This window comes from Gekko japonicus, unplaced genomic scaffold, assembly GCF_001447785.1.
Source record: "Gekko japonicus isolate JY-2015 unplaced genomic scaffold, Gekko_japonicus_V1.1 scaffold544, whole genome shotgun sequence".
NCBI classification, from domain to species: Eukaryota; Metazoa; Chordata; class Lepidosauria; order Squamata; family Gekkonidae; genus Gekko; species Gekko japonicus.
The window spans coordinates 251,589-264,953 of NW_015167550.1; the positions used below are offsets into that span (position 1 = coordinate 251,589).

Consider the following 13,365-nt stretch of genomic DNA (forward strand, 5'->3'; position numbering starts at 1 on the left):
GGGGGCAGACGACGAAGCCCCGCCCCCTGCTTCCAGCTGCCCCGCTTCCGGCCCTCATTCAGCCAGGAGGAGACAGGAGAAGAGGGAGGGTAAGTTGCTTCCTCCCCGCCTCTCCCCACCCCTGCCTGCCTGGGGCCTGGGAGGGCCTTGGCGGGGCTTCCTCGCACTCCCGCCGGCCTTGCAGGTCCACCGCCGGGCCCCTGATGTCAGGGGGTGTGGCATATGCTAATGAGTTATGCTAATGAGTTCCCCTAGCTCTTTTTCTACGAAACGACCCCTGCCTTGCAGAGGAGGGAGAGCTTGTACCTGAATAAAACTTGGTCTTAAAGGTGCCACTGGACTGTTTTGGACCAAGGGGCCAGGAGGGGGCTCTGTAGCTTACCTGGCTGCTTCTTGCTCTGACTGAGGGCTGCTGGGAGCAGGGGGTGGGGCTTATTGCATTTGCCTACCCCCTGGGCTAATTACTGCCAGAGCTCCGCTCCTGTGGGCTCCTGCAGGAAATGACCCCTGTAAACCATTCCTCTTTGTTGCTGGGGAAAGGGGGCAGGTGTTCCGCATGAATGAAGGTCCTTTGCAAAGAGGAGCGGCAACAATTGGAATACACAGAGGGGGAAGGAGAGATAAGAAAGCGTCGTGGGGAGAGTGAGAAAAAGATCTCTGGTCAAGGACTCTCTCGCTTTCTTCTTCCAAGCTAAGGGCATATCTGTAACCGAGGCCACGTGGCTTTTCTGGAGACTCTGAAATGTAGAAAGAAAACCACAAAGCAGTTCAGCTAACGGGCCCCTTCCCATACTTTAATGACTGGGTGATGTAGTGGTCAGTATCAGACTAGGATCTGAGACACCCAGGATCTGAAGACTCATCCACAGCCAATATGCTGGTTTCATGAACGAACCATGGTTAAAATTGGTCCCGGTCACACGAAGGGGGGCAAATTAGAGCCGGAGCAAAAAGAACTGCGGGAGCACTATTCGACATGCCCCCGCGGCTCTGTGCTCCCTGCTCCGGCAGCCAATCACACTGTTGTGCAGCAAACCGGCAGTAGCGTGGTTGTGCGCATGCGTGGGATGGGGAACGGCGCTGGCTGCGACGGGCTACCAGCGCTTCCCCGACCAGACGCCTTCCGTTGCCGCGCATCATCTGGAAGGTAGTGCTCTGTTGCTACTACCTTTTTGATGCGCGTTTGTAGGCCAAAGGGCCGGGTCGGGGACAGGTGCGCGCCGCTTCCCAGATGTTGTGGTGTGATCCCATGTGATGCGCCCCCGATCCGTCCCTCTTGCGGGGCAAATCCTCCCGTGTGACCGGGGCCATAGTTTCACATTAGCTCTGAAATGTGACAGTATGATTTGACAGTTAGTATAAGAGGTTCTGGGGCTCACAGCAATGTGGAATGCACTTGTGCTGAATCCAGTGGAAAGTTGTCTGGGGAACAGCTCTGGTTACGCTTGTGAGGAAGTAACTCTGCCCGTGCTCAGAAGCACTCTTTTTTCCTTCTTATTTTGTATTACAGAGCTGACATTTAAAACAGGTTCTGCATCCAGCCCTGTTGGCTAGTTGTTGTTTTTTCTTTAATGGGAACTTCTGGGATCAGACCTGCCTTGCAAATCATGGCTTCTAATCTGACAGCCCTTTTTCCTAGCCTAGACCCATGTGGTGAGGGCAGTCTTGGGGATATCGAGGAAGTAAAAGCACTCTTCAGATGCTCAGAGACCCTCTCTTCTTAGTGAATGGTCCCGGGCCTAGCCTTGGCGAATCAAACGGGAGGATCCCCTGATGGGCTCAAATGCGGTTCTGCTCTGGACACCCAGGAATCCGCTTTATACTGGTCCACCCAGGTCAGGATTGTCCACTCAGACTGGCAGCAGCTCTCCAGGGTCTCAGCAGAGGTCTTTCACATCACCCACTACCTGATCCCTTTAACTGGAGATGCCAGGGATCGAACCTGGGACCTTCTGCATGCCACACAGATGCTGCACCACTGAGCTGCAGCCCCACCCCATAAACCCATTAATGTGTTTTCCTGTTATCCATTTCTCAATTTTAGGACAGTATTTATGGGCTCAATGTTCTTTGTAGGAGAGGGACCTCAGGTGGCTTCTGGCATCTTCGCAGCCCGTTTCTCGACAAAGGGGCCTGTCGTCCTCATGAAACTGTGGCCTCTCGGAGTTGTTTCCAGATTAAAGGGACGCTGCTGATGCATCTTCATCCGAAAGTTTCCATGATTTGCTTACGGAAGGTGGAGAAAGGGGAACTGGCTGCATTAGATGGGCACCCGCCCCGTAGCAGCTGGCTGAGATCAATACCCCCCCCCACTTCCACTCTTGTAGCCTTTTGTCTGGGCTATGTGCAAAGCATCTATCAGATCCAGCCCTGCTTCCCCCCCTCTGCGCTTCTGTCACCAGCATGCATGTGCCCGATTCAGGCTCAGCTGTTTTAGGAGAGGCGAGCTCTCCCCCACCAACAAAAGCAGGCATGCAGAAAGGAAATGGAGGGGTGGGGGGGTGAGGAAGGTCACATAGAGGTCACCCGATGGGCTCTTCACTTGTCGAAGTGCAAGGCCAGCAGTGTTGGTGTGGGGGTGTGGTGTAGGAAGTGTGGTGTGTGGGGGGGGTTGGGTTCTCCCTCCCCCCAGCATCTCATCAATCCTTGATAAAGTAATGCTGCATCTTGCAAAGCGAAGCAACTCTCTTTGTAGCCTCAGGAGGTGACCTTCAAGCTTTTGCGGCCTGTGCTTGCAACAGACCGGGAGAAAGGGTGTGAAAGGGATGCCACGACTGCATGGGCAAGGCAGAGAAGGTTGGCGGGGAGTAAAGATTTTGGGCTGCACAGGCACAGCGATGCGTGCACAGTTCGGAGGGCTTGTTTGGTGCAATTGGGGTTGGCATGTGGTACCTTCGCATATCTTGCATGTGATATCTTCGCTATCTGCATGCGCAGCTTTGGCTGAATGCATGGATGACCTTTCCAGACAATATAAACGTCCACACTTCCTTTTAAACTTACCCCTGCAGTAGCTCATAGCTGGAGCGCATGCTAGCACATTGTCCGGAGCTCCTCCCTTACCACCTATATATCTCTGGCCAGTTTCTTCATACCCTCCATGCATCTGATGAAGAGAGCTGTATTTCTTGAAAGATTATGCCACAATAAAGTTTGTTAGTCTTAAAGGTGCTACAGGGCTTTTTACTATTTCGGAGCTCCTGAAAGACAGACGGAGGCTAAGGTCTGCTTCCCTTTTTTCTCCCATCTGAGATGTGCACTCTAGTACAGGAGAAGGAGGAACTCAAAGCGTCCAGCAGGGCATACCGTATGGGGAAGCTGTGGCTTCCTAGACTTTGCCATTTGTCCTTGATAAAGGGCTGCATTGAACATTTAAAGGGCAACGCCCAGGTCCTATAGCCCCCAATCACTAACTAGGGTTGCCAGCTTTTCAAAATGGTCCTTCCTGTTGCCAGCATGGTGTAGAGGTTAAGAGTGGCGGACTCTGATCTGGAGAACCCAGTTTGATTCCCCACTCCTCCCCACGAAGCCTGCCGGGTGACCCTGGGCCAGTCACAGTTCTCTCAGAACTCTCTCAGCTTCACCTACCTCACAAGTTGACTGTTGTGGGGACAGGAAGGGAAAGGCGATTGTAAGCTGCTTTGAAACTCCTTCAGGTATAGAAAAGTGCGTGTATAAACCAACTCCTGCTCCTCCTCCTCCTTCTTTAACATCATTTTGATCAGCAAGCAGTTCGTCTCGGCTATCCTCCTGGTGTCTGATATTCATTTGTGGGGCAGGAGGAAGGTGGAATACCTGGTGGGAAATTGGCCCTGTGGGCTTCACGACACTTGAAAAGGAGCACTGGCCGCTTATCCTGGTGCTGACTTTTTCCTGGGGTTGTAGAAAGCCACAGTATAGCCCAGTCTTGTCAGACCTCGGAAGCTAAGCTTGGATGGGAGACCACCATGGGCAACTCTGCAGAGGAAGGCAATGGCAAACCATCTCTGCTTCTCCCATGCTTTGAAAACACTTTCTAAGGGTTTCGTGGAAATCAATTCAGCCAGGTGGATCTTAGAGAGGTTGTTGTTGTTCAGTCGCACAGTCGAGTCCGACTCTTCGCGACCCCATGGACCAGATCCCGCCAGGCCCTCCTGTCTTCCGCCGTCCTCTGAAGTTGGCTCAATTTCATGTTCGTTGCATCAGTGACACTGTCTAACCATCTCATCCTTTGCCGTCCCCGTCTTCTTTGACCTTCCATCTTTCCCAGCATCAGGGTCTTCTCCAGTGAGTGCTCCCTTCTCATTTGGTGGCCAAAGTATTTGAGCTTCAGTTTCATTATCTGGCCTTCCAGGGAACAGTCAGGGTTGATTTCTTCTAGGATTGACTGATTTGATCTTCTTGCAGTCCAAGGGACTCTCAAGAGTCTTCTCCAGCACCATAGTTCAAAAGAATCTATTCTTTGGTGCTCGGCCTTCCTTACAGTCCAACTCTCGCAGCCATACATGACTACTGGGAATACCATTGCTTTGACCATGTGGACTTTTGTTGGCAGGGTGAGAGAGAGAGGACCTACCTCCAGTTCCAGCAGTCATTTCAAGAAGATCTGTTGGGCTTCCTTCTCCATGCAGAGTCGGGGCTGGGGCTCAGTGTGTCGGGGCAACTGCTCGTCTGCACACCTGAGGTCCCAGGTTCAGCATCTCTAGTTAAAGGGATCAGATGGGAAAGACCTCTCTGCCTGTAGACCTTGGTGAGCCGTGGCCTGTCAGAGTAGACACGGCTGCCCTCGATTGTCCAAGAGTCTGCTCGGTATAAGGCAGGTTCGTATGCAGACTGCAAAGAAAGGTGTGCAGAATCAGATTTATTCCTCATAGCTCATCCCTAGCTTTGGAACTCGTTCTGCACCTGTGGCAGCATTCAGATTTTTCCAATCATGTTATGGTCAAGGGGCCTTGACCTGGATGGCCCCGGCTAGCCTGACCTCATTGGATCTCAGAAGCTAAGCAGGGTTAGCCCTGGTCAGGGGTCATTTCCTGCAGGAGCGCACAGGAGCGGAGCTCCGGCAGTAAAGAGCCCAGGGGGCGGGAACATGCAACAAGCCCCGCCCCCTGCTCCCAGCAGCCCTCAGTCAGAGCAAGAAGCAGCCAGGTACGTTGCAGAGCTCCCCCCCCGCCCCCCCGGCCCAAAACAGTCCAGTGGCGCCTTTAAGACCAAGTTTTATTGAGGTACAAGCTCTCCCTCCTCTGCAAGGACAGATCTGCACGTCCCCCCCCCCCCCAATAGCTATCAATCCAAAACAGTCCAGTGGAGCCTGAGCAGTGGGTGTTGCCTTCTGACACACTTCCGGTGATGTCAGGGGGTGTGGCCTATGCAAATAAGTTACGCTAATGAGTTATGCTAATGAGCTCCTGCACCTTTTTTTCTACGAAATGACCTCTGGCCCTGGTTAGTATTGGGATGGAGACCACTGAAGAAGTTCAGGGTTGTGATGCAGAGACAGGCCATGGCAAACCACCTCTGAATGCCTCTTGCCTTCAAAACCCCAGAGGGTCACCGTAAGTTGGTTGCATATTGACAGTACTTTCCACCACCATAATGGTCAAGGGTCCATTTTAATAACTGATTATGTGCATCTTTGGTTTTGATCACGGGTACCGATCTACCCTGGATCTTCTGGATAGGGCGGGATCAAAACCGAGGTCAGTAAATAGGATCTTGTACAGTCAGATGCAGGGTCATCCGCATCAAATGGGCAATGCGCGTGTCTTGGCCGACCAGTTTCTGTTTCTCGTGAGAGAGCTGTGGGCTTTCAAACTGCACAGGGCTCTTTCTCGGGATCCTGAAGGCTTGTATCAAAGGAGCAAGGCTATTTACTAATGAGCACTGTTTAGTCACTGGAGAATACAAAAGAATCACACTGATAGCTTTAATTAGCCAAATGTCAAGTGTGGGAGTGTGCCTGTTTTGAAGGCATTCGGAGCAGCGCTTCATCAGACGGAGCAGGAAAATAACCAAGTACCTCCAAGACCGCCGTTTTCCTCGCTCGATGGAGTGCCGGAGGAGGCAGCCAGGAACCACAGAAGGGCAGGGTCCCACCTTTTCTTCCAAATGCACATCAGTAATGCCCCACACTCACGATGGGAAGCCAGGATGCCTGTGTGGGTTGAAATGATATGCGCGTCTAGCTCGTAAGACATTAGGAAATCGTGTCCCCTGTGACATAGACATACCTTAATTCTCAAGCGTATAAAGGCAGTGATTGCTAGCGGAAGTGTTCTGACCGCTGGAGAGCAAAGAGGGTCAAAGGGGTTGTTGTTGAGGGAACCTGCAGTTGGGGCACCCGGTGATGAAAGCTGCCATCTTTAAACTGTGGAACTCCCCTCCCCTTGAAGTTAATTGTAGCCCTTCATTCCAGGTCTTCCGGTGGCTTTGAATGACTCATTTGTTGTGGAAAGCCTTTAAATAGACCTCCTTGTTATCCTCGGGTTTTGCACAATGAGCTGCCCCCTTTTTAATGTAACATTATATTGTATATGTTGTAATTTTTGTATTCATTCAGTGTGCTTTACATGCAAGAAGTGGGGTATAACCTTATTTAGGTAAAGGAAATGAGTAACTTGTTCTTGCTGAGCCAAACCTGTGTGGATAAAGAAAAATGCTAGGGTTTTTTGGTGTGTTTTTTTTAAAGTTCTGCAGGTTAGCAGAATGGAAGTGCCAGCTCATACTCAGCTGAAGAAAAGGATCAAAGTTATTTTGCTCAGACAAGTATTTTAACAAGCATCTGCAAAACATCTCCCTACATTCCAAGTATAGGGCCAATGGAAGGTCTTTCCATCGCCCCCTGGGTTTGCACTGCTGGCAGCAGGTTCAAACTGAGCCCCTGCAATTTTGGAACTGGCCACCAGGGGTATGAATCCAGGAGGTGATTCCAGTCACACTCTTTATTGTGCCTTCCTGAGGGTTTCCCATTGACTTCCACTTGGTTTTGCTATTTGATCTGTGTTTTGTCATTTGCATTCTAGAGGGGAAAACATGCATGTTTTAAAGGGCATGCCATCTTTAAAATGTGAATACCAGAGGTGGGAGAGCCACTTTTGAACTACAAAACCAAGCAGCGGTCAAGTGGTTAAACCCTTGTCCCTTCCCCTGCACAGCCCTGAGATAAATTGAGGATCGTGAACCTTTAATTTGCATGGTATGAAACAAGACACATGATTTTCCTCTCTACTATTTGAGACTCAATCAGGTTGTCCTGTTTCTCTAAGCACTGCAAATTTCCTGGCCATGCAATTCTTGTCTGGTGAAACTGACCAGTGAGAATGAAAAAATGTTGTCTTATAAACCAGTATTATACCCACAAGGCATCTGGAGCAACATCTTCCCTCAAAATCTTTCCTTTGTGCAATGTGCTTGTTTTGTGTGTGTCGTCTGGATTGCTGAGGCTAGTATGTGGGGCGGATTGTAGATGCATGGTGCAGCTTCACAAAATGACAGCAAGCCTTTTTGGTCCCTTCCAAAAATATGTGACTATATCCTGGTAGAACAAAATGGCAAGGGCTAGATGAACGAGCTAACTCGAGACAGATGTTTGGCCATCTTTAGCCGAAGATTCTGATATTGCTGGGTAGAGCTGGGAAGGTATTTTCAAATTGGCGACTTCACATTGGAGTCTCCCTTTGAAGCATTTTTTCTCCAACTTTACGATATGGTCCAGAATATCCTGGGAGACTGGAATGTTCTTGTTTTCTGAGGGATCCCATTTTTGATAGCCCATTTATGCCCATTTTTCTTCTCGTGCAGTGACAAGGGCCTGTTTAACCTGTTTAAATTATAGACGGGCATTGTTGACAAATGAGGAGCCCTCAATTATACAACTGATGTATGGTCCATTGGTAGGGTTGTCAACCTCCAGGTGGTGGCTGGATATCTTCTGGAATTATAAGAGAGAGCCACTGTGGCGTAGTAGCTTAGAATGATGGGAAAGGATCTTGGAGAATCCGGTTCGATTCCCCACAATGCCACGGAAGCTCACTGGGTGATCTTGGGCCTGTCACATGCTCTCAGCCTTACCTACGTCACAGGGTTGTTCTGAGGAAAAATGTAGAAGAGGAGGAGGATGTAAGCTGCTTTGGGTCCCCCTTGGAGAGAAAGGTTGGGTATAAATGAAGTAAAAATAAAACTTATCTCCAGGTGATAGGCCAGTTCCTCAGGAGAAAATGGCTGCTTTGGAAGATGGACTCTATGGCATTATTCCCCTCCCCTCCGGCACCCCCCCCAAAAAAAATCTTCAGGAATTTCCAAATTTGGACCCTACTCGAGAGCATGGCCAGCGTAGATTGGGAAGGGGGGGGGGTTGTCTCAGGGTTCTGTCTCTCTGTCCCTAGTTGCTGGTGTCTGTTTGCTTCAGAGTTGGGGCGGGGGACTGTCTCAGCAAATCCTGGGAGTGGCTAGCTCATTACGGAAAGTATCCCGAGTTATTTGTTTACGCTGTTGATCTTGCCATGCCTAGTCATTGCCAGCATCTGCGAGTGGGAGTGGGTCACGCCCACGCTGACTGGATCTTATTCATTTGGTCGGATTCTGCATTTGTTGGCACTCTGCAGAGTGCCTGTGACACATCTACTACTGTCTCTTGCATTGCTCGCAATTCGAGCCTCACGCTGGAGTGGAAAAAACCCTCCCCTTTTCCACCTTCTCTCTGTGCTTAGGGTGCACCTGTCCGTCCATTTAGGAGACACAGTGGGCTCTTTACACGTGAAAAGCTTACGTTACGTTAAATGTTAAGGAGCCACAAGGTGCTGTTTTGCTTTTATTGCAACATAAGAGACGTCCTGCTGGATCAGACCAGCAGTCCGTCTAGCCCAGTTTTCACACGGTGGCCAACTAGGTTGCCCTTGAGCAGGGCCCAGAGGCCAAGGCCTTCCCCTAATGTTGTCTCTGAGCACCAGTGTTGAGAGATTCACTACCTCTGAATTGGAAGGTCCCCTTAATCATCGCGGGCTAGTAACTGCCGACAGGAAGAAAGTGGATTAGTCTGGAAGAGAGTTTGACGGATATTGTGGACCGCCAAAAAGACAAAATAAGTGGGTTCTCGATCAAATCAAGCCTGAACTCTCCCTCAAAGCTGAAATGACTAAATTGAGGCTATCGTACTTTGACCATATTATGAGAAGACAAGAGTCACTGGAAAGGGCAGTCATGCTAAGAAAAGCTGAAGGCAGCAGGAAAAGAGGAAGGCCCAACGTGAGAAGGATTGGCTCCATCAAGGAAGCCACACATCCCTCCGTTTGCAAGACCTGAGCAAGGCTGTTAATGATAGGACGTTTTGGAGGTCATTCATTCCTGCGGTGGCTCAGGTGGTTAAGACGCTGAACTGCAGGCTGTGGAAGGTCAGTAGTTCAGCAGTTCGAGACCCGGGTGCCACATGACGGAGTGAGCGCCCGTCTCTAGTTCCAGCTCCTGCCAACCTAGCAGTTCGAAAGCAAGAAATTGCAAGTAGATAAATAGGTACCGCTTCGGTGGGAAGGTAACAGCGTTCCATGCGCCTTGGTGTTTAGTCATGCCGGCCACATGACCACGGAAACGTCTTTGGACAGTGCTGGCTCTTCGGCTTTGAAATGGAGATGAGCACCGCAACCCTAGAGTCGGATTCGACTGGCTTTCGAGCAAGGGAACCTTTACCTTTACCTTTTTAATTCCTAGGGGTGCCATAAGCCGGAAGCGACTTGACTGGCATTTAACACACACAGGCAGTAACCACTGATGGGCCTCCCCCCCATGAATCTCCTTTTAATGCTGTCAGTGCTCGTGGCCATCTCTGTGGCCACTAGCTGTGAATTCCACAATTTAACACACTGAGTAAAGAAGTTCTTCCCTTTATCCATCCCGAGTCTATTGCCTATCAGACTAGGAATCTTTCAGTCCAGAAGGTGCCCCTGCCTGTTTTGGTTTTTTAAGTTTACAGGCAACCAGGATAGCCTCATCCCCACTACTCTGAACCTTCTCGGGCTGAGCGCCGCTTACGTCTTGCACTGATGGCCTTTGCTTCTCAAACCAAAAGGCTGGTTCAGTTGATATTATCAGGGAAAGGTCAGTTCTTTTTACAACATTAAAAACCACTGATTTAGAATGACAATGTTTAATTACAGAAGAAGCAATTAATTCTGGAACACTGGAGGCCTTCCTTAGGAAAGCAGCCTTGTTTCAGATTTGGCTGGTTGGTGTTCAAGGGAGGGCCTTTTTTGCAGTTGCACCCCCCCACCCTTCTGTGGAATAACCTGAGCAGACAGGTCCTGAACGTCCTGCATGTTCCAGAGGGCCTTCGACTTACATTAAGGGGTTTAAAAAAAAATATGGATATTTTATATTTTACAGTGGCCTTGTTGGGAAGTAGCTTCACTCTTGGATATTTTCGAATTTTCTAAAATTCTTTTCCTGTTCTTCTTTTCTTTTGCTGATTATCAGGTTGCTTTCATATGATATTGTAAATTGCCTCAAGGACCTATTTCGTTGGGCACATGCTGGCTAATAAATGCCCTAAATAAAATAAATATTGATTAGCAGCATTAGGGCCAGTGTTCCTTCTGAACTGAGTTAGTGTGAGCTAACTCACAGTTTTTTTAGCCTCCAGCTCACACATCTTTGTCTCAGCTCAGGAAGGATGGCTCCAGAGCAAACTAATTTACACAGCAGCCAAATTGCTCACTCACAACTTTAATGCCGGTAGCTCACAAAGTAGCATTTTTGCTCACAAGACGCCACAGCTTAGAGAGAGCATTGATTAGGGCTTTTTTTCTGTTTAAAAGTTCATGAGTTTTCAGTATACAGATTGAAAACTTCATTTCCCAGTTGAGAGTTCTGGCACCTCTTTTGAAAAGAAAAAGGGGGGGGGACATTATAAAGCAGGTGAGTGGTAGTGGGCTGTAACTCAGTGGTAAAGTATCTGCTTTGCGTGCTGAAGGTCTCAACATTTCCAGCTAAAAGGGTCAGGTAAGAAGCAATATGAAAGTCTGAAGGCCCTGGAGAGCTGCTTCCGGTCAGAGCAAACAATATTGGTCTTAATAGACCAGTGGCCTGACTCAGTATTAAGGGAGCTTCATCTGTTTATTAGTTTAGAGTTGGGACCGTGGCTCTGTGGAAGGTCCCAGGTTCTGTCCCGGGCTTCAGACCCTGGAGAGCTGCGAAGTCTGACCTTGATAGACCAGTGTTCTGACTCTGGATAAGGCGGCTACAGGGGTGTGGTAGTAAACCTGGTTCATCTTCACCTCCAGTTAAATGCTTGGTTCTCCTCCCTGAATCCAGTCTATTCCAGATGTGGAAACCCACCTCCTGTTTGGTAGAATCGCTTCCTTCAGAGCAGTTGTTTTGTTCTGTTATCTCGGAGGAGTGAGGCGGAAATCCTGGCTCGGATCTCTGCAGATGTCCTGGCCTTAGCGTGACTTCCACCATATGCGTGCCTGCTGAATCATGCGTCGCTTGGTAGGTTAGCACACTCGTTCATGGGGCTTTGGCAGCTTGTGTGTGGGCAGAGTTCTCTGGTACAACTCAGATTCCTAGCTCTTCCATGGAATGGCAGGATAAGTCAGCTGTTGGGGGGTAGGGGTGGGGGATAAGAGGTGGAGACCAAGGACAGTCCAACTAGCTCCAGGCCCAGGTGGTCATATGAAATGAAGACCTGATCTACTATATCAGTGGTGCAGAAGAGGGAATTTCTCAAGAGCAGCTTTTCTCACCCTTGCACGACAAGCTCCACCGCCAACCTGCCTCTTACCTGTACCAACTTCACACCCCCAAACTCCGTAGAGCCCTCTCTTTGACGAGATTCAGTGTATTACCTTCGGCCTTATTATCTGGCCGCTTTCAGGGTGTGCCCTTTTCTGACAGATGTTGTCCATGCACAAATGATAATATCGAAACGATTTCCCATGTCTTGTTGCAGTGTCCCTTCTACCATGCACTACGACTGAAATTTCTAAATTTTATTTTGGCTCAATTAGAAGAATATCCTGATTGCTTAAAGATTCTTATTCTTCTTGATAATCCAAACCTTGAGATAACAGAAACTATTGCTAAATTTCTTTTCGGTGCTATTTCTATTCACCCTTTATTTAATTGATGGGTATACTTACTTGGTAATTCCTTGTTTCTGTATTTTGCAAGTATTCTTCTATGCTGTGGTTGTTGTTGGTGGTGGGTTTTTTGTATATGGGTTTGCAAGGGTTACATGCCAATAAAGGTAACTGAACTGGACAAGCTCCACCTGGATATAGAGAAGGTGATTGCTTGAGGAAAGGTCCCAGGTTCAGTTGCAGGTAAAAAATCTCAGGTAAGCAGGAATTTGGAAAGGTCCCTTCTCTGCCAGAATCCTTGAAGAACTGCTCCCGGTTAGAGTAATCTCGAGCTAGATGCACCAGTGGCCAGATCTATATCCCTCCTGTCTTCAAATCCATCCTCCCTGTACGAACGATAAAGTCATCTGGACCTTTCTGGTCAAATATGACTCTTCTTGTAAGGAGGCAAAATGGAAGATGAGCATCCAAGGGGTGGGGGGCATCCCTGGTCTTAACTTGGGAGTTGTCAAGGGACCGTGTTGGAGCTGGCTGTCTTTATAAGGATGCTGCCACCAACAGATGATTGGCGGCATCCCAGAGAGGCTCTGGGGGAGGCAAAGGTGGGACAGGGTGACCCAGATGGCCAGCGAGGCTCCTGATCTCTCGTGGGGAGAGAGACCCTCACAAGAGGTCAGCAGCAGACTTGGGGACACATGCGGCTTTCTTCACTGTTGTTAAGTGCACCCGAGAGCAGGTCAAGGAGGAGATAATCACTATCTCTCCAGACTGTGGAGGGGAGGCGATACAAGGTCGTGAAATCCCCTGCCCTCTAAGTGCTGAGGCTGTTTGCCCTGCTAACGTAGGTGGTGGGCAGACACGAAAATGAAAAGAGAGGCCACAGAGTTCCCCCTCCCCGACAGTCTGGAAAACCTGTTGCATAGGACTAGCCAGGGCTCTTTTTGTTGAAAAAGCCCAGTAGGAACTCATTAGCATAATAGGCCACACCCAACAGCAGAAACTCATTAGGATTGGCTACATTAGGGGTGTGTGGCCTAACATGCAAAGGAGTTCCTGCTACAAAAAAAGGCCCTGGGTTTTGACAACAAACAAGGTAAAGCCACCCCCCTGACAGCACAGCTCATTAGCACATTAGGCCGCACCCCCATGTTACCAGAAGTGTGGTCATCCAGCCACACCCACCTTTTGCTTCTTATTCTGTTTACCTTGTTTGTTGTCAAAACCAGGGGTCATTTCGTAGAAAAAGAGCTAGGGGAACTCATTAGCATAACTCATTAGCATATGCCACACCCCCTGACATCAGGGGCCCGGCGGTGGA

General features: G+C 49.3%; 1 protein-coding gene across 1 annotated transcript in view; it reads left to right on the top strand.

Moving 5' to 3' along the window:
• Positions 1-13,365, top strand: part of PPP1R9B (protein phosphatase 1 regulatory subunit 9B) — a 99,019-nt gene that overhangs the window by 40,538 nt on the left and 45,116 nt on the right. The window lies entirely within an intron of this gene.